Source organism: Acinonyx jubatus, chromosome B1, assembly GCF_027475565.1.
Source record: "Acinonyx jubatus isolate Ajub_Pintada_27869175 chromosome B1, VMU_Ajub_asm_v1.0, whole genome shotgun sequence".
Lineage (NCBI taxonomy): Eukaryota > Metazoa > Chordata > Mammalia > Carnivora > Felidae > Acinonyx > Acinonyx jubatus.
Window position 1 is genome coordinate 156,985,904 of NC_069382.1, and position 19,743 is coordinate 157,005,646.

Here is a 19,743-nt window from a genome sequence, read left to right on the forward strand (position 1 = left end):
TATATATTCAGTTAGGAGTGGAGACGCTGGATCCTAGGGTATGCATACATTCAGCTTTAGAAGGTAGACAATAGCAGTTTTTTTTTTTTTAATTTCTTTTTTAACGTTTATTTATTTTTGAGACAGAGAGAGACAGAGCATGAACGGGGGAGGGTCAGAGAGAGGGAGACACAGAATCCGAAACAGGCTCCAGGTTCTGAGCTGTCAGCACAGACCCCGATGCGGGGCTCGAACTCACGGACCGCAAGACCATGACCTGAGCCAAAGTCGGCTGCTTAACCGACTGAGCCACCCAGGCGCCCCAGACAATAGGAGTTTTAATATCACAGGAAAAAAGCAGAAATAGCACTTGAGAAAATATCCATGCTCTAAGATTGAATAAAAGCCAGGATATAAAACTATATATATTCAAAACTATGTAGATTTTTTTGAATTTTTAAAAACATTTTTAAGGTAAACTCTATGCCCCACATGGGGCTTGAACTCAAGACCCCAAGAGCAAGAGTCACACGCCCTAATGCAAACTGGTGCAGCTACTCTAGAGAACAGTATGGAGGTTCCTCCTCAAAAAACTAAAAATAGAACTACCCTATGACCCAGCAATTGCTGGGTTAGATGTTTACCAAAAGGATACAAAATTACAGATTCTAAGGGATACATGCACCCAATGTTTATAGCAGCATTATCAACAATCGTCAGACTATAGGGAGAGCCCAAAATGCCCATAGATAAAGAAGATGTGGTATACACACACACACACACACACACACACACACACACACACAATGGCATATTACTCAGCTATCAAAAAGAATACAACCTTGCCATTTGCAACAACATGGATAGAGCAAGAATGTAGTATGCTAAGTGAAATAAGTCAAAGACAAATACCATATGATTTCATTCATATGTGGAATTTAAGAAACAAAACAGATGACCATATGGGAAGAGGGGAGGGGGAAGAGGAGAGAGGGAAACAAACCACAAGAGGCTCTTAACAATAGAAAACAAACAGGGTTGATGGAGGGATGTGGGTGGGAGGGAGAGGGGATAGATGGGTGATGGGCATTAAGGAGGGCACTTGTGATGAGTATTGGGTGTTGTATGTAAGTGATGAATCACTGAATTCTACTCCTGAAAACCAATACTGTACTGTATGTTAACTAAAATTTAAATCTATCTATCCATTAAAAAAAAAAGAGTCACATGCCCTACTGACTGACCCATCCAAGCGCCCCTAAAACTATGTTAAACTATCACAGTATACAGGAAAATAACCTGGAAGGAAAATAAATCAGAAATGTAAGAGTTATTATCTTTAAGTGGAGGGTCTGTTAGCAATTTCTTTTAAACTTATCTATATTTTCCAGGACTACTGACCACCTTAAATCTCATACACGTTTTTATCCAAATGGATATATCCATGGAGTACCAAAGTGAAGACAGTTATGATGATCAGACGCTATGACATTCTCCAATCTGCAAGGAATTTTGTGAATGCTTGTTGAATGACTAATACAGAATTTTATGTCACATACCTGGCATATGTTTATATGTTCTTATATTTTGTGGCAAAGTCTCAGATTCACAGAAAATCAGAATTGAAAAAAAATGACGGGAGTCATTTGGTTCACTTGCTTTCAAATATTTTTAGCTCTGGAAGACTTTATTTGAAATTTCATATGGAAACCTAATATATAAAAGTGAGAGACCTAGAGCATTTTGAAGAGGCTTTGGGAGTGAGTGCCCTGCCTGCTTAGTTCTCTAAAGTAAACAGGTCTGAAATGTCAAGAATCTTTAAGAGAGAACTTTGAAAACCACCGATCCAATTCAATCCACTCATTTTCTGGAAAAAGAAGCTGAAGCAAAGCCACAAAGCAAGTTAGCTACAGAACCAGATTTTCTGACTTGGGAGTCTAATGTTTTCTAACATAGCCACTGCTTTTCACGTGGACTTATTGCTCTCCAATTACAGGAACAATGCCTATGCCCCTATGTTTCCTAGCCAGGCCAGCACAGACAGACAGCAGTGCCCAGAACATTTTTTTTTTTTAATCAAACAGTTGACATACACCTGCTATTCTATTCAATTGGAAAAGGCCAGATTACCACCTAAGGTTAATTATATACAGAAAAAGCTATGCATACTTTTTATAAAAGGAGCTAAGGATCATCTCAGTCTCCTCCTCAGTGGCACCAAGGACATTTCCCAGTACCAGTAAGGGTAGATTAACAAGTTAAACAATAAAGCAGCTGAGGTATGTAATGGACTTAAAAATCAAAAACAGGAAAAAGACACATATTGAAGAAATTTCTTCCTGCCCAGAGCAATTAATGTGGTGAATAGATGGAAAGGGAGGCAGACTATTTTTAGGTTTTAAAGGTAAGATAAGAGATACGAAGAAATAATAATAAGCAGTAAACCCCCAGTGCAGGGGCAAACACAAGGGCATGTTTTCCTTTTTTTCCAAAAGATATTTTTAGTGCTGGCAATAACTGCCCGAAGTGTTACCCTGCAGTTTTTCCATCATATAAAGGAACTGAGTACTGGAGAGACACAATAAAAAGTCCAGAATGAAATCACAGAGCAGGGGCATCAGTGGAGGCGAGAGGGATGAAAATGAGCTCCCAGATTCTGGTACATGTCTTATCCCGAGCTGAGTTTATAAAAAGGCAAACTTCCCTTTATTCATAAGGTAGTGTGCAGTACTTTTAGAATTGATGCTTACAATGATGATCATGAGGTGGCATGTGTATCAGTAAGAAAGGATCAGAGTCTATGTTCAATGGAGTTTGGCTGTGGGATGTGCTAGCGTTATTTCTCCATTGGTAATCCACACACAGCACCGCACAGACCCTCCTCTGTCGATTCACACAGTACTGAACAAGCTTGTCTCCTAGGTGCAGTTTCTCCCGTTGAAATTCACTTTGCTCACACCTGCAAGCACTTTTCCTGTGCCACCACTGCCATGATGACATCGCAATTTCTGACACTGGTAGAAAACATGACTTTCAAAACCCTTTTCACAACTATTTTCTCATTTTACCCTCATGACATCTCTGTAATGTGCACTTGCCATTGGACAGATAAAGAAACTTATGCTCCAAGACTGTGAGTACTCCAAGGTCTCATAGTGGTCAGGTGGAAACAAGAACCTGGAACTTCAAGTTTTCAGTCCATCATTCTTCTATTACAATTTATTTTCCATCTGGCCCTTTACAGAAATTTGCCCACCTCTGCTGTAAAATCTGGTTCTGTTTTTTATAAAGAGATCACAAAGCAATTTTTGGCAAGGGAGACTAAGAAACTGTCTATAGATTCAGAGAGGCCAGAAAATTTCTTTCTGTTACTGACAATCCATTGCTTTCGTCTATGACCCCATCACTTGACCTTTCCTTCTTAGTGTATCTATTTGTGAAGCTGAGGTATTCAATCTACTCTTGGCTCCTAGGACTGAAATTTTCTAGCACCTGTGCACTGTGTCTAGCTATGATTACTGCCTAATTCTCATGTTCATAAGAAATGTTAAGACAGAAAAAGAATGGGTTGTCAGCGTACAAAAGTCAGTAAAAGTAGTTACAGCAACAACTTGTTTATCCGAGCATATTTTTTGAGTTAATGAAAGTATATCCCTCACATTATGTTTGTTGCTTTTAGTGGAATACTTTCCTGAATGTATATCATAAATTCTGTCTATATTTAAACACACTTTACCCATTTTTTTGCTGACTCAGAATCATCATAATGAAATTTGTTACATTATAGCCCTCTGGGGCCACTACAGAATGGAAGTTAACTGAGTGAACACAAAAGAGCCAAGAAAACTGAATTCATAGTTCTTGTATCTGCTGTTCTCCTTCCCTCATTCTCAGCACCCATCCTGTAGTGAGTGGAATGCTAGGATTGGAAGGTGATCTAAACCAACTAACAATCTCCTGCTGAAATTCCGCAATCCAAAAACAAAACAAAACAAAACAAAAACACAAAAAACAAAAAAAAAGTACCCATCTAATAGGATGGTCTGTCTTAATCCACTCAGGCCGCTATAACAAAACATCAGACTGGATTATAAACAACAGAAATTTATTTCTCTTAGTTCTAGAGGCTGGAAGTTGGAGATGAGGTGCCAGCATGGCTGGGTGAGGGTCCTCTTCTGGACTGCAGACTTCCTGTTCTGTCCTCAGATGGTGGAGGAGGCCAAGGAGCTCTCTGGAGTCTCTTCTATAAAAGCACTAATCCCATTCAGGAAAGCTCTGTTCTCCCAACCTTGTCACCTCCCAAAGGCCCCACCTCCTAACACCATCACCTCGAGCATTAGGATTTCAATATACAAATTTGGGGGAAACACAAACATTGAAACCACAGCAGTCTGGTCTAGGTTAGTTCACCACATCATCAAATGTTTATAATATGCCTCCTCTGGGTCAGTCACAGTCTGAAATTCAAAGATGATTGAGACATGGTTTCTGCCCTTATGAAACATGAAATTCCAACTTTGGTAGAAAGCCCAGTGTTCTCATAGAAGACTATACATGAATAAGAAAGCCCCACTTCTTAAAGCTTCATATTTGTCTATTTTGCTCATTTAGTACTATCTATTTTACTTTCAGGGCTCCACTCACACATTTATTTTTCTGATGACAATGAACATTGTCTAAATGGATAAGAAAAAATTCTTAGCAAAGCAGTCAGAACACTTGCTTTCTTTCCATACTCAGGATTTTGTCTTACAACAGCATCCCTTGAGATAAGGCTTCCAAGAATAAATTCTACCTAAAAATGGCGATGTCCTTGTAATATACCATAATACTTCAAAGAATTGTTTTGCAGTAACTAATGTTTTGCCCTCAAATTACTCCTTAAAGGTCCAAAAGGAGGTTAGGTATATTTCAACATGATTCTCCCACTGAGCTGACCTAAACTTTCTGTCTCCATTTAACAATGATGAACTAAAGGAAAGTCCTAAATACTTCTACTTGATCATGGGTAAGTCTAGCAGTAAGATTTTTCTTTCACAAGACTCAAAATCAAGTATTATACAAAGAATAAAGGGTATCTTGAGAAAGAGAAAGATGGAAGAGGGAGAAGAGAGAAATGGAAGAAAGAAGGAAAGGGTTCAGGAAGGCAGAAATGGAGGGAAGAGAAAAGAAGGGAAAATCAAGAAGAGAAAGACATAAAAGATTAATACCCAATCAAGAGGTCTTTATTCAAAAAAATTACAGCATTGAGAGAAGATCACAAATGAAGAGCTATTTACCGAATTTCCTTATATGAGTGTGAAGAGCCTAAGGTGAAGACAGAGGGACATGGCCTAAGGTTTGTATTCTCTGGCACCTGACCCTTTCTAGATCTGATATCAATTGATGGCACCTGCCTCCCAGCTCCAGGGCAAAGGAAGCATATATATCACCTTCTATCAGGTAGTGATGAAAAAGCTGGATTTAAGCCCAAAGCAAATACTTATGTGGTAAAATAGTATTAGCAACTGAGGAAAAAACAGGCTTGAACCAGGGTTAAATAAGTGGAAGATTTAGTCAACACTATAGAAAGGAAGGATGAATAAAAGACTGGACTAGAGTAGATTAAGCCATCACTACTGACAAATGATAGGATGAAAAACTCAAAAAAGTCACCTATAAAACTACCAAAACAGAAAATAATTTAGTAAGTCTGATGGAGTATGAATCAATGGCTTTCATAAACAATAAACAGAAGATATAATGGATAAAAAGACCTCAATTACAATAATAGCCAAGACAACAAAATACCTAATAAAATAAGCTTAATAGGAATATGAAGGAATATATGTAGAAAACTTCAAAACACTTCTAAAGGACAGGCAAGTGACCAAGTAGAAAGGCACACCATAGTCTTGGATAGAAAATTGTGACATCATGAAGACATCAGTCTCTAGAACTTCCTAGAAGCCAAATACAATTCCAGTAAAGAATAGTGGGGAAAGCTCTGAAAAAGGAGAGCAATAAGGCAAAACTAGTCCCACCAGATATTAAGATGTTTTATAGACTCTCAATAATTAAAACAGTATGAAACTATTCCATGAATACACAGATAGATCCATATGAAAATAGAAAGTCCAGAAAATAGATCAAGATACATTTTTGAATTTAATATAGGATAAAAATGGCATCATAAGTGAGTGGGGAAAGACCATTCAATATACAGTTTGGACAGTTGGATAGCCAACTGGAAAAATGTGAATTTGGAACTAATATTCACACCATACACCAAGATAAGCTCCAAGTTGAGCAAAGATTAAAATGTTAAAAATATAACCATAGAATTATTAGCAGCCACACACACAAAAATGAGAACCTGATGTTATCTGCCCCCTGGTGGAAGAACACCTAGGAAGTAGTCTTAAAAAAAAAAATCTAGGGGCGTCTGGGTGGCTCAGTCGGTTAAGCGGCCGACTTCGGCTCAGGTCACGATCTCGCGGCCCGTGAGTTCGAGCCCCACGTCGGGCTCTGTGGTGACTGCTCAGAGCCTGGAGCCTGTTTCAGATTCCGTGTCTCCCTCTCTCTCTGACCCTCCCCCGTTCATGCTCTGTCTCTCTCTGTCTCAAAAATAAATAAACGTTAAAAAAAAAGTTAAAAAAAAAACTAACCAACCTAGATCTAATAGTGCCTTGATCCAACTACCAATTTACAGAAACAGAAGAACACAGAAACTACACTGCAGGGATGCAATCAGTAAAATCCACACTGTGGAAGACTCTACACTCAGGACACCTAGGGCAGGACACTCAGGGTGCAAAACCCCAGTGAAACATGCAAGAACAGTTATATCTGCATACATATTTGTTATAAGGAAAAAAAGAATACAGATTAACATTTTTCTTGTATATACATTAAAAAACTCAAAAGAGATTCACATAAAACTAAAAATAGTGATATATTTTGGAGGGAAACTGGCATTTTCCCCAATGGGAAGAAGAGTTCATTTTATACTTTCTGAACTTGAGGGTTTTTTGTTGTTGTTGTTGTTTTTAAGGTTATTTATTTTGAGAGAGAGAGAGAGAGAGAGAGAGAGAGAGAGAGAGAGAGAAAGACCACACATGCAAGTGAGCAGTGGAGGTGGGGAGAGACAGAGAGAGAGAGCGAGAGCAAGAGAGAGAGAGAGAATCCTAAGCAGTCTCTGCACTGTTAGCGCAGAGTCAGACATGGGGCTTTATCTCACAAACTGTGAGATCATGACCTGAGCCAAAATTGAGAGTTGGACTCTTAACTGACTGAGCCTCCAGGCGCCCCTTGAATTTTTGACCCATGGAAATTCAGTATCCATTTAAAACTTAAAGAAATAGGGGCACCTGGGGGGTTCAGTTGGTTAAGTGTCTGACTCTTGATTGGCTCAGCTGATCTCACAGTTCCTGAGATCAAAGCCCCATGTCCAGCTCTGCACCGACAGTGCAGAGTCTGCTTGGGACTCTCTCTCTCCCTCTCTCTCTCTGCCCCTCCCCTGCTCACACACTCTCCCTCTCAAAATAAATAAATAAATAAACAAACAAACAAACAAACAAAACATTTTTTAAAAACTAAAGAACCAATGAACTTAAAAAAAGCAAAGCAAAGCAAAGCAAGAAGGGAAGGGGAGGGGAGGGGAGGGGAGGGGAGGGGAGGGAAGGGAAGGACAGTAGCTCTTAACCTTGAAATGACCATGATAAAAGCTCCTAAGTACAAGTTCCTGAAGAGGTTAGCAGCAAGCAAGAGATAATGAGCACCTGAATTAAGGTAATTTGTCTTGCTTTTTTCACTGGAGAATTGCAACAGTTTCCAAATTCATTTTCCTGACTGCAGTTTTGCATCTTTCAATCCATACTTCATGTAGCTGTTGCAATTATCTTTGTAAAATGCAAATCTAATCATGTTTTTAAAAATTTGGAGATTTCCTAAAACATTAAAAATAGAAGTACCAAAAGAAAAATAATTACTATATGATCCAGCAACTTCACTTCTGGGTATTTATCTGAAGAAAATGAAAACCTAACTCAAAAAGATATCTGCACTTCCATAATCATTGTAGCATTATTTATAATAGTCAAGACATGGAAACAACCTAGGTGTCCACTGATTGATGAATGGAAAAAAAAGACTAGTATATATGTATATGATGGAATATTATTCAGCCATTAAAAAGGATGAAATTATGCCTTCTGGGACAACATGAATGGAACCTGAGGCTATTTTGCTGGGTGAAATAAGTCAGAGAAAGACAAATACTGTATGACCTCACTTATATGTGGAATAAAAATCCAAAACATCAAGGTTTTACAGAGAATAGACTGGTGGTTGCCAGAGGTAAAGGTGGGAGTGGGGAGGGGGATATGGGTGAAGAGGGTTAAAAGGTAACTTCCAGTTATAAAATGAATAAGCTATGGGGACAAAATGTACAGTATGGTAACTATAGTTGATACTATGGTGCATATTTGAAAATTGCTAAGAGAGATCTTAAAAGTTTTTATCACAAGAAAAATATCTGTAACTATATATGATGACAAATGTTAACCAGACTTACTGTAGTGATCATTTCCCAATATATACAAATATGGAATCATTATGTTGTATACCTGAAGCTAATATAATGTTTGATGTCAATTACACCTCAAATAAAAAACTTTCAGTGTCTTTTTTTTTTTAAGTTTATTTTGAGAGACAGAGAAAGAGCACGAGTGGGAGAGGGGCAGAAAGAGAGAGAATCACAAGCAGGCTCCACACTGTCAGCACAGAGCCTGATGTGGGGCTTGAACCCACGAACCTTGAGTTCTCACCTCATCTCCCCCAAGCAGAACTTGCAAGGACCATGCTTCCCTAGTAGAACTAAGGCTCACAGAATCCTTTGTTCAAATGTATAATACAGGCATGTCACAGCATGCCGTAACTACTATTTGTTCTAGTCAGTATTTTTTAAAAATATTTTTAAATGTTTGTTTGTTTGTTTGTTTGTTTATTTAGAGAGAGACAGAGACAGAACCTGAGCAGGGAAGGAGCAGAGAAAGAGGGAGACATAGAATCTGAAGCAGGCTCCAGGCTCTGAGCTGTCAGCACAGAGCTCGATGAGGGGCTTAAATTCGTGAAATGTGAGATCATGACCTGAGGCAAAGCCAGTCACTTAACCGCCTGATCCACCAAAGTGCTCCTAGTCAGTAGTTTTTTTAAAGTTTATTTTATTTATTTAGAGAGAGAGCTTGCACACATGCATGAGCAGGGCAGAGGCAGAGAGAGAGAGAGGGAGAGAGAGAATCCCAGGCAGTCTCCAAGCTGTTAGCACTGAGCCCAACTCAAGGCTTGATCCCACAAACCCATGAGATTATGACCTGACCAAAATCCAAGAGTCAGACGCTTAACCAACTGAGCCTCCCAGGTGCCCCTGTAGTCAGTATTTAATAAATGAATTATCACGCCTTACAGCCAACCCAACTCCTTCTGCAAAGATCCTAAATTCAAAGAATGGGATTCCAAAAAGAGAATCAAAAGGCAGGCTTATAAAAAAAATGACTAGTTCACTGAAATGAATTTATTGGTTTGTCTTCATTCCAGATGGTCCTTGAAATCAACATCCTGTATTACTCACACAGCACATCAAGAACTGCAGAGAGCCTCGTGCCCTTCTTCCCACAGGTTCCAGCAGGCTGACTCCTTCAAATAGGAACAACTTTCCCTTAGGCATATACTAACTAAAACCCCACTATCTAATTTCTTAGGGAGGAGAGTGAAGTTGAAGAGCTGGTTAGTGGAGAGTCAGGAATTGGTCATAAGAGCAGAGACTAGAAATCACACATACTCCTAATCAGATCCCTATGCTAATCTCCTAGAAAGCAAAGGAAGCCTTCAATCTTACTACTCCTTGTTTCTTGCATGTTTAGGATATTTGAGCTGATGAGCAAGTCTGTGGCTACAGAAATACTCCTGAGCTTTGACAAAGATATGGGCGTGGCTGCAGATCAAAGTGCTAGAGTGGACGAGGTCCTCCAGACAAGTGGCTGCCTGCCCCACCTATAGGTAGGTTTCTGAGAGCTTTTACTCCTTTTTTTTTTCTTTACTCAAATGTAATCTTTTGGTCTCCTTTCTCATCATTCGTACAACCAAACAGCCCTAATTTTACTTCCCTCCTCATTTTACTTTCCTGTAGTGTTCTCATACTGCAAGCTTCAGTGCACTTAACGGTCATTTACGTTTTTACAGATTATGCTGAATCTCAGACCCAGCACCTCTTAAGATTTCACCAAACACAAAATTTAAGCAGTGATCTAAATCTTCTTATGTTCTTCTTACCTCTTCTTACGCTGTAGTAGCCCTGGAATCACAGGACTTTAAGCAGGAAGGTATCTGAGAGATAGAGAGGTGAATATCTTTGTCCAAGATTATGCTAGTTAACTGCAGAAACTTGATCAAAGTCTGTTTTCCTAATATCCAGTTCAGTTATTTCTATCACATCTAGTTATCTCCATTTTTTCCCTTAATCTTAGATACTGCTTTCAAATTTGTTTCATAGCAAACTATGGTCTAGCCCACCAGAATCCTCAAATGAAGGAATTTTCTGATACCAGGAGCATCTTCTTGAATCATATTCAAACTCCCGCCTGAAACAGGGAGTCCAAGTGTGGGTGAAGGGGGGCAGAGAGCTGGATTTGGGGGGGGGAGACTCATGTTATTCATGTTCAACTAGATGAATTCATCTTCACACCATCTACCAGTTAGATAGTTCTGAAGTGACCTGATATTGTATCTTTTTCATAATATCAGTAAGTTGTATTTAGGACAGTGAAGGTCAAAAGGCAGACCAGGCTCCAATGCAACTATTTGGCCAAATATCAAGAAAGATGGTAGATTTAATTGCTCTGTGTTATTGTCCAAAGTAAATGAAAGGAACAGTATCATTATAAAACAAATAATTCCAGGGAGAATCTTCCTGCAATCATCCAAAATCCTTGTAGGGAACAAATTATTTGTAGCCATCATAAGCAAATTCTTGCATGTTCAAGTAGACAACTGTTATGAATTGAATTTTGTCCCTTCCAGAATACCTTGGAGTCCTAACGCCTAGCACCTCAAAATGTGACTCTTATTCAGAGATAGGGTCCTTACAGAAGTAATCAAGTTAAAATGAAATCATTAGGGCGGGCCCTAATCTATGTGACTAATGTCCTTATAAAAAGGGAAAATCTGGACAGAAACACATAAAAAAAAAAAAAAAAAAAAAAGACAGTCTGAAGACACAGAACACCACGTACTAGCCTAAGAACACCTGAGGCTACCAGAACCTAGGAGAGAGGAGTGAAGCAGATTCTCTCTCACAGACCTCAGAAGGACTCAACCCCGCCAACTCCTTGATTTGGACTTCTACTTTCCAGAACTGTGAGATAATCGTTTCTTTATTTAGTTTGTTTCTTTATTCCCCGAGTTTCTGTTGTATAAGTCACCCAGTATATGGGTGCTCTCTTATGGAGCCCAAACTAACACAACAGCTGATGGCCAATGGGATTCTAATAATGCCCAGTCAGTGCTCCAAGGAATCAACTTCAGGTTAATACAGAGATGACCTCTTAACATTAACAGAAGGTATATAGCTTCGCTCACCACAGAAAACAAATCCAAGAGTTTTTCCAATTGGGAATATTTTACATATTTATGCAAACACCAATTTCAAATGATGCTTCTCTCTAAATGCCACCTACCACTTTTGCCAAACTGGGTACACAGAGTGGCCACACACACACACACACACACACACACACACACACACAGTATATCCCTATATTTGGCTTTGAATAGATCGGAAGTTCCCACAGTTTCTGGGACTATGACTGCAACAATTCCTGTCAGTTTAGCAGAGGAGATTGGAACAGCTGCATCTTCAATACACATCATTGTCTTAAAAAGATGCTCAGAGTGAATTACAATTAAATTACAGAGCTGTCAAAAAGGGTTATAATAATAGCATTTATTCACCACATTTACGAGGCCAGACATACAAAAAAGGAAATAAAAGCTGAGGGGAAGAAAAACAAAAACCCACTCCACATTACTTACCTCAGCAGGAAATGTGGTTGAGGGGAGAAGAGAAGATGAATTAGTTATCATGCAAAGAGCATAGCAACAGCAATGCTCTGTGTTTCCAGAGGGTCTTCCATTCCAGAAGTCAGAGGCACTTTAAGTCATCATCTGGTAGAGACTCATCTCTCTTTTACAATTGGAAAAAGGAGGGCCAGCAAGGGTGCCATGACTCACCCACAGTTACAGACAAGCAAGGGAGGAGCTGGGACCTGAACCAAGAGCAAGGATGACTCCCGCCATGAGCTAAACAAGGAAAGCAAAATCAGGGCAGCCAGATCTGGCCTCTTGTTTTGCTCTCATCTAGAAGAGTATATTAATTTATTCTGCAATTATTTATCATGCAGCCCTTGGAGAAGACTGAATATTGTCCTTCGCTTCTCCTGCCAAAATGACACAGGTAAAAGAGGGGAAGAAAATCCTCCACCCATTTAGTCAGTTCTGCTACTAATCAATAATGTATTCAGAACCACCGGAAGAATGGTACAAGTCACTTAGTCACCTTCAACCTCAGCGTCCGAAAGATAGATCGAGGATAGTAATGCTTATGCAGTGACAAAACTCCTTGAATAAAAAAAAATTTGCTAACTAGATCACCATGCAATCCAGCAATCAACAAATTTCTACTGCATTCCCTCTTTGTGTAAGACATGATAGAGACTGTCAGAAACCAAGAGAGGTGTCACGTTTAGACTTGTTTCTCAAGTGCTCTAGTTAAAGAGAGAAGATACACAGAAAGATAAAGCAAAATAAGGAAGCACATATACTGTATTTTAAGTTACTAATTAAGTCACTTAAACAAGTTCAGAGCAAGGAGAAAATTAACTGATTCTTACCAATCTATTTCTCACCCTTTCTTCCCTGAATATGATCACATAATGGTGGCTTACTTGGCACCCTCAGGTTTACCTGAGAGTTCTGAAAATTTATTTCAATTGGTCATTCAATTAAACCATCCTTTCTACTAGTTAAGTGGTATTTCCATTATACATAAAGTCCCAACCCATCCCCCATTTTAGACCCTTGCTTGGTGGCAGCAGAATGAATCACTAGGGAAAAAATAAAAACATCTCTAATAGCGCTACATCTGATAAAATCGATGACTTTATAGGAGCTGTTCCCTGAATTAAGACAAAGGATAGATGACATATGACATTATTCTCCCACTCTGTGCCAAAGGCAGGTATCACTTATTGATCACGTAATTATTTTTCTGCTCAGTGTAAATACAGCCCTACAATCTTTCTTAATACAGTACCACTGGCAGCCACTGGTCAAAACTGACTGGTGATAACAGAAGCCACTTGCAATTACAGTGAGATTTTTTTAAGTTTATTTATTTATTTTGAGAGAGCATGAGTGGAAGTGGGGCAAAGAGAGGGAGAGAGAAAATCCCAAGCAGATGCTAGGCTGTCAGTGTGAAGCCCGACTAAGGGCTTGATCCCACGAACTGTGAGATCATGACCTGAGCCAAAATCAAGAGTCAATGCTCAACCGACTGAGCCACCCAGGCACTCCTGCATCTAACTTCTTAATAAGCTAATTATGTCATACAACATTTACGCTCTAGGTTCAAAAGGTGATGAGCAGAACATGATTCAAAGATAAGTTGACAGAGATGGACAGCTATGCCCCAGTATCCATTCTCTTTTCACCAAATGTTAAACTCCACTTTTAACTGGGTATCTGGCTATCTTTTCAACAAAATGTTAAACTCCACTTTTAACTGGGTATCTGGCTATCTTTTCAACAAAATGTTAAACTCCACTTTTAACTGGGTATCTGGCTATCTGCAAAAAAGTACTTAAGTTCTAGATAATGGGATATAGTCAGCCTCCAGGTTGTGTGCTTAAATGGGTAGAGAATACATACTAGGGCTGGCCAAGCAACAAGGAGAAGAACTTAGGTCCCAGATTTCATTATGGAGTAGAGCCACCATACTGCCCCCAAAGTGTCTATCTACCTCTAAGCTGTTATGAGCGAGAAATAAGTTTCTAATGTCTTCAAGTTACTGTTATTTTGGGTACTGCTCCTTGTGGACAAGCTTATATCCTGACTAGCAAGATAAGCACATATTAATTTGCACTAACCTAGAGAACCAGTTCTTTTATCAGGAATAAAGCAATATGAGAGAGTAAAAGGAAATTTTTCTTTCAAATATAAATCAAAGAAAACATCTTCCAATCTGCTTTAAATATTTTCAGTGGTGACAATCTCATATTCCTATGAATTCTGTATTTACATAGACAGCAAGCACACATCTCATATATCTTTGTATGTAAATCTGATCATACAGAATATCTCACATGGAAGTTCATAGGTACAATAGTGAGCCATGGGAGTATTGGAATCTGTTTCAAAACTGTAGATCCTGAATTTTTGCCATCAGAAGTGGCAAATAAATCTGAAACAAATCTGAGGATCTAAGCTAGTAAATAAAGTATTTTATTTCTATAATGAGTCCTGGACTCTTAATTTCCATCCCTTTTCCAAACACACACACACACACACACACACACACACACACACAACTTACTCACTCAAAACATATCCATGCTTATACTCACACACAAACATGCATACAAACAAAACATTTACATAGGTTACAAAAGAGTTTAGAAAAGTACATGGGGGCTTAGTCACCTGTTCTGTATGATTTTGGCTCTTGCAAAGTATATCCCCATAGTCTCTGTCCCATTTCAAACCATTCTTTGGCACTACTGTGGTCTGAATACCAGGTGAGACAGTTGTATAGCAACTCAACATGGCTCTTCAGCTACCCTACTATAATTTCATGGTAGGAACAAATGCAGGGTTTCCAAAGACCAATATGAACAGATTCCATCTCCCATAACTCTTGGTGTGTGCATTATTTATTTTTGGTGGGTGTGGGAAAGGAAGGAAATCTAATGACCTTTTAATTTTTAATGTCAGCGCCCAGTTAAAAAAAAAAAACAAAAAAAAACCTTAAGAACCTGACTTCATTTACCTCAATCCTCACCTTTCCCTGGCTTACTCGCAGGTAAGGCTAGCCAGTAATTATAAAAGACTATGAGGATTATAATGATTCCATTTTCTCTTTTTATATTTCACTGAAATTTTTCCTTGTTTAAATATGTATCATCCTTGTTTTAAACATGTATCCTCTCACTTAGAAGTAAGACCTAAAATCTCACCAACTTAGAACAGAATGATGGAAGAAGAGTCTAATGGATCTGTTTGCCTACCACTAAAACAGCTCATTCAGTGAAGCTAGGGAGATGGACTGCCAAATCCCAATGATAGACCATTTTTAATCAAAAGAAAAGCAATTTTAAATATATATGAGCAAAAACAACAACAACAACAACAAAAGGGCAAAGAGCTACAGCCTAGATGTAAACCAGAGAAGCCCAGGTACTTAAGGACCACAAATCAAGGGATTTGGATTATCATATTAAGAAGAAAGGACATTCCAGCTTATCACTTTTGCCACTCTGTGTAAAGGGACCAGCCAGGTTGTTGCCTAGGCAAGGTGACCTTGTAGGATTATACAGGCTCTTGCCTGCATGAGGATGCCCAGCCAAGCATGTCAGAGGTGAATGAAACCCAGCTTGCCTGCCATTCTTCAAGTGCCAGGCTAGCTGCTCCAGCATAGGGCTGTGACCACCTGAAGGAGAGGCAGTTTGTTTTTTTTAATATACACAAGGTTTTGAATCACGGGCTCATGGGGCTGCATCTGTCCAGAGAGGACACTGTTGGATAGCAGGATGTGCCAGTTGAGAACAAGCTACTTTAGCATAAGGTTATTTTGAGCTGAAGGCAACTGAGAAGCAGATACAAGAAGAGCTCTCTGCCATCCCCTTATCTGCCTAGAAGCAGGACGAACATTTACAAAGGTATTCTCCCTCCCCTCTCTACCAGGAAGGACAAAAGTTAATGACTGGAGACAACTTAGACCCTTATCAGCCGGGAGACGGCACCAGAAGAATCTAAGTAACAAACCTTACTAACTAGCTTTTATCTGTCAGTAGTTTCTCCATATATTTTCCCTCTCACATTTACCACCACTAGAAATTCAAAGTCCTTTTCCTTTGTCCTGTCACTTCTCTAAGTATTTACTGTCCCTTTGCTAAGATGGTATATAAGACCAAATTTTAACTATCCCTTGAAGTTATTATCTCTGAGTACTCTCATTCTAAGTTTAATGCACACATTACAAAACTAGTTTTTCTCTCATTAATCTGTCTTTTGTCAGTCCAATTTACAGAACCCCAAGTAGAGAACTAAGGAGAATAGTGGGAAGAGTAATTTTTCCTTCCCTATCACACCTGTCCTTCATTCTCAAAGGGCAGGTTTTTTTTTTTAATTTTTAAACATTTATTTATTCTTGAGAGAGAGAGAGACAGTGTGCAAGTGGGGAGGGGCAGAGAGAGGGAGACACAGAATCTGAAGCAGGCTCCAGGCTCTGAGTTGTCAGCACAGAGCCTCACATGGGGCTAAAATTCATGAACTGCAAGATCATGACCTGAGCCGAAGTCGGATGCCTAACTGACTGAGCCACCCAGGTGCCCCTGAAAGGGCAGTTTTGTTTCAAGAATTAGAAGGTCTGTAGCCCTATATGGAGTTAAGTACTAGATGATCTCAAAAAAGGGAGAAAGGAGAACTGGGGACACTACCTATGTACCCTCTCTTGGTAATAGGGTACCTCTGGGTCAGGAGGTGAAGCTAAGGTGAGCAGAGCAGTGTCATGGGAATGCAACCTGTGCAGTCCCAAAGAGCCCTATGCTTGTTCTAATGTTTTGCTTTTACTGTTTTAAAATTCTTAGTTTTTTTTTTCTAACAAGGGCCCTCATATTCTCATTTTGCACTGGACCCCAGAAATTATGTAGCCATTCCTTAAGGTGAAGGTGGCATAGTAAAGTGCTGAGAAGTTAGAAACCACTCAATGCTACAGCCTCTAGGAGCACAGTTCAACACACAATATTGGACTTGGGGGTAAAAAGACAAAGGGACCTTAAGAAGCTACTGACCAGACCCTCCTATAAGCCTTGGATTGGTAATGACAGAGCACCCAGGGACTGCTGCCAGGGATGAGAAGCTCAGGGTGGTTAATTTTGTAACCCAATCGCTCCTCCTTCAAGTATGAGAAGTCTGTGAGGATTTGAGTCCCTCAGAGAATTACTCCCAGGTACCAAATAACACAAGTACTCTGGCTCAGTGATGGTCCTTTCCAGCCCTCAATGATTACTGGTTGGCTACTAGCCCCAGTCAGCAGGAGGGAGAAACAAAGAGAAATGTCCTTACTGACTGGTTTGATCACAGACATTTCTATTCCCTTCTTTTAATAATGGGAAATTGAGGATTTGATTGTGATAATCATCTGCCCTCCTATCCTTCTTTTTACCCTTCAGCATTAAAAAACAAAAGTTTATTTATTTTGAGAGAGAGAAAAAGCATGAACAGGGGAGGGTCAAAGAGAGAGAGAGTCCCAAGCAGGCTCCATGCTGTCAGTACAGAGTCTCAATCTCAGGAACCATGAGATCAATACCTGAGCCAAGAAAAAAGAGTTGGATGCTTAACTGGCTGAGCCACCTGAGCGCTCCTACCCTTCAGCATTTTTATCCTTCTCTTTTAACTCTTATTACAATGTGCAATATTACAGAGGCTAATTTTCTATAGGAAACATTCAGGAAACTTCATTAAGATCATATGTATCTCCCCACTAATTCATCAGTTAGGCAATTAGGGTGAAGTGGATTCTTGTAGTGAAAATAAATTCTTTTTGAAATTTCAAAATGACAGTATAAATGAGATTTTAAGGCTTAGTCTACTATTACCTCCAGTTGATAGAATTATAAATTATTTCTTATGTTCTTTATATTATTTATTTTCAAAGTGTTTCATAATATTTTACTTTTGCGGTTAGAAAAAAATAAAAATTGTAAAAGATTTAGCCTGAGTAAAAACTATTTCCACATATTTTAGGAACATCTTTTTTCCATATAAACTGCTGATATACTAATTAGAAATCATTTTTACCTATTCATTAAAGCTAGTTCCTCAAGAACTTCTACTTGGAGCCTAGCTCTAACTGCTGTATCTTTTCATCTTTGTAAACCTTAAGAATGTCACAATTTTTCAAATGTGGGGTTTGAAAGACACAGGAAAAAGATAAGTAAAAATCATTCATAATCCAGTCACAGTTGAAAAAAATAATCTAAAATAAAAGGCAAAATATCTCCCAACCCCAGTTTTCTAACACATGAACAGATGTATCTTTTTAAATAAGAGAGAGATTACAATATTTTCATTTTTTCACATAAAAGTGTATCATGCACATCTACACTGGACAGCATGCATACACACACACACACACACACACACACACACACACACACCCCCCTTGTCCTTTTTAATGGCTGTCTGAACCATGATTTAGTCAATTTTCCCATTGCTGGCAACAGATTGTTTCTTGTTATTGCAAATATGGCTTCAATGAATAATTTGGCATATGTATTTTTATATATAATGCTATTACTTTTGCAAAATTCTTAAGAATGCTATTCTTCAATTAAAGAGGACAGATATTTTAAATATTAATAAATGCTATCAAATGGGGTGCCTGGGTGGCTCGGTTGAGTGTCCGACTCTCAATTTCGGCTCAGATCATGATCCTGGGATCGTGGGACTGGGCCAGGTTCCACACTGAGCATGGATTCTCTCTCTCTCTTAATCTCAATCAATCTCTCTCTCTCTCTCTCTCCCTCTGCCCTCCCCCTCAAATAAAGTAAGTAAATGCTATCAAATTATCCTCTTAAAGGATTGATCAATTATACTCTCATAGCTTATGAGTACCCCATTTCTCACATCTTTTATTGCACATAACATTATCAATGTTTTTCAAAAGTTCTTAATCTGATTCTAAAAGAAATGTTTCCATTCATATCCCAGAACATCTTTCCACACAACTTTTGGCCACTTGTGAAATTTCATCTGTAAATGTGCTCATGGTCATGCCTATGTTTTCACTGACCATCTTTCTCTTGCTGTTCACTTTTATACACTCGCTGCTCAGCACCCCCAATGATACTAGCTGAGTCACTCCTTCACAACACCCAGTGCTGAGGCTGCCGTTAGACCGAGGCGAGAGCAGCATTTAAGAACATACCAGCCTCATTATTTAATATTTTATTGTTTCAACATCCTAGCATGAAAGAATAAAAAATGTCTGTCTACCTGCTACTAATGACCATAAGCATAAAGCTTTAACAGTGCTCTGGAATGTTCAAATACCAAGATAGCTTAATAGAAAGCATCACATCACAGCATACATAGTCATGAAGTTATTTTCTTCACGTGAATAATTTCATGTGTACACACAGCAGTAAAAATCACAGCACACCTCATCACACTGTGAGCAGCCTTAAAGAGACAGAGCCATCTACTCTCAGGAGAAAATTGCTTTAAGTTGTTTTGGTTTTTACTTAGAGAGAGAGAGAGGGAGAGGGAGAGAGAGGGAGAGAGAGGGAGAGAGAGAGAGAGAGAGAGAGAGAGAGAGAGAGAGAGAGACAGAGAGAATACCAAGCAGACTCTACACCACTAGTGCAGAACCTGAAGGGTTCAAACTCACAAACTGTGGATCAGGACCTAAGCTGAAATCTAGAGTTGGATGCTTAACCGACTGAGCCACCC

General features: G+C 39.1%; 1 protein-coding gene across 4 annotated transcripts in view; it reads right to left on the reverse strand.

The window, feature by feature from the left end:
- The window catches only part of CRACD (capping protein inhibiting regulator of actin dynamics), a 277,503-nt gene that overhangs the window by 103,602 nt on the left and 154,158 nt on the right, over positions 1-19,743 (reverse strand). Inside the window, exon 1 of one of the 4 annotated variants that reach the window (XM_053217328.1) lies at positions 12,049-13,738. The exons of the other annotated variants lie outside the window; for them this stretch is intronic. The gene's annotated coding sequence lies outside the window, so the exon portion shown is untranslated. Of the gene's footprint in view, positions 1-12,048; positions 13,739-19,743 lie in introns of those variants that run through there. 4 annotated transcript variants of the gene reach the window in all.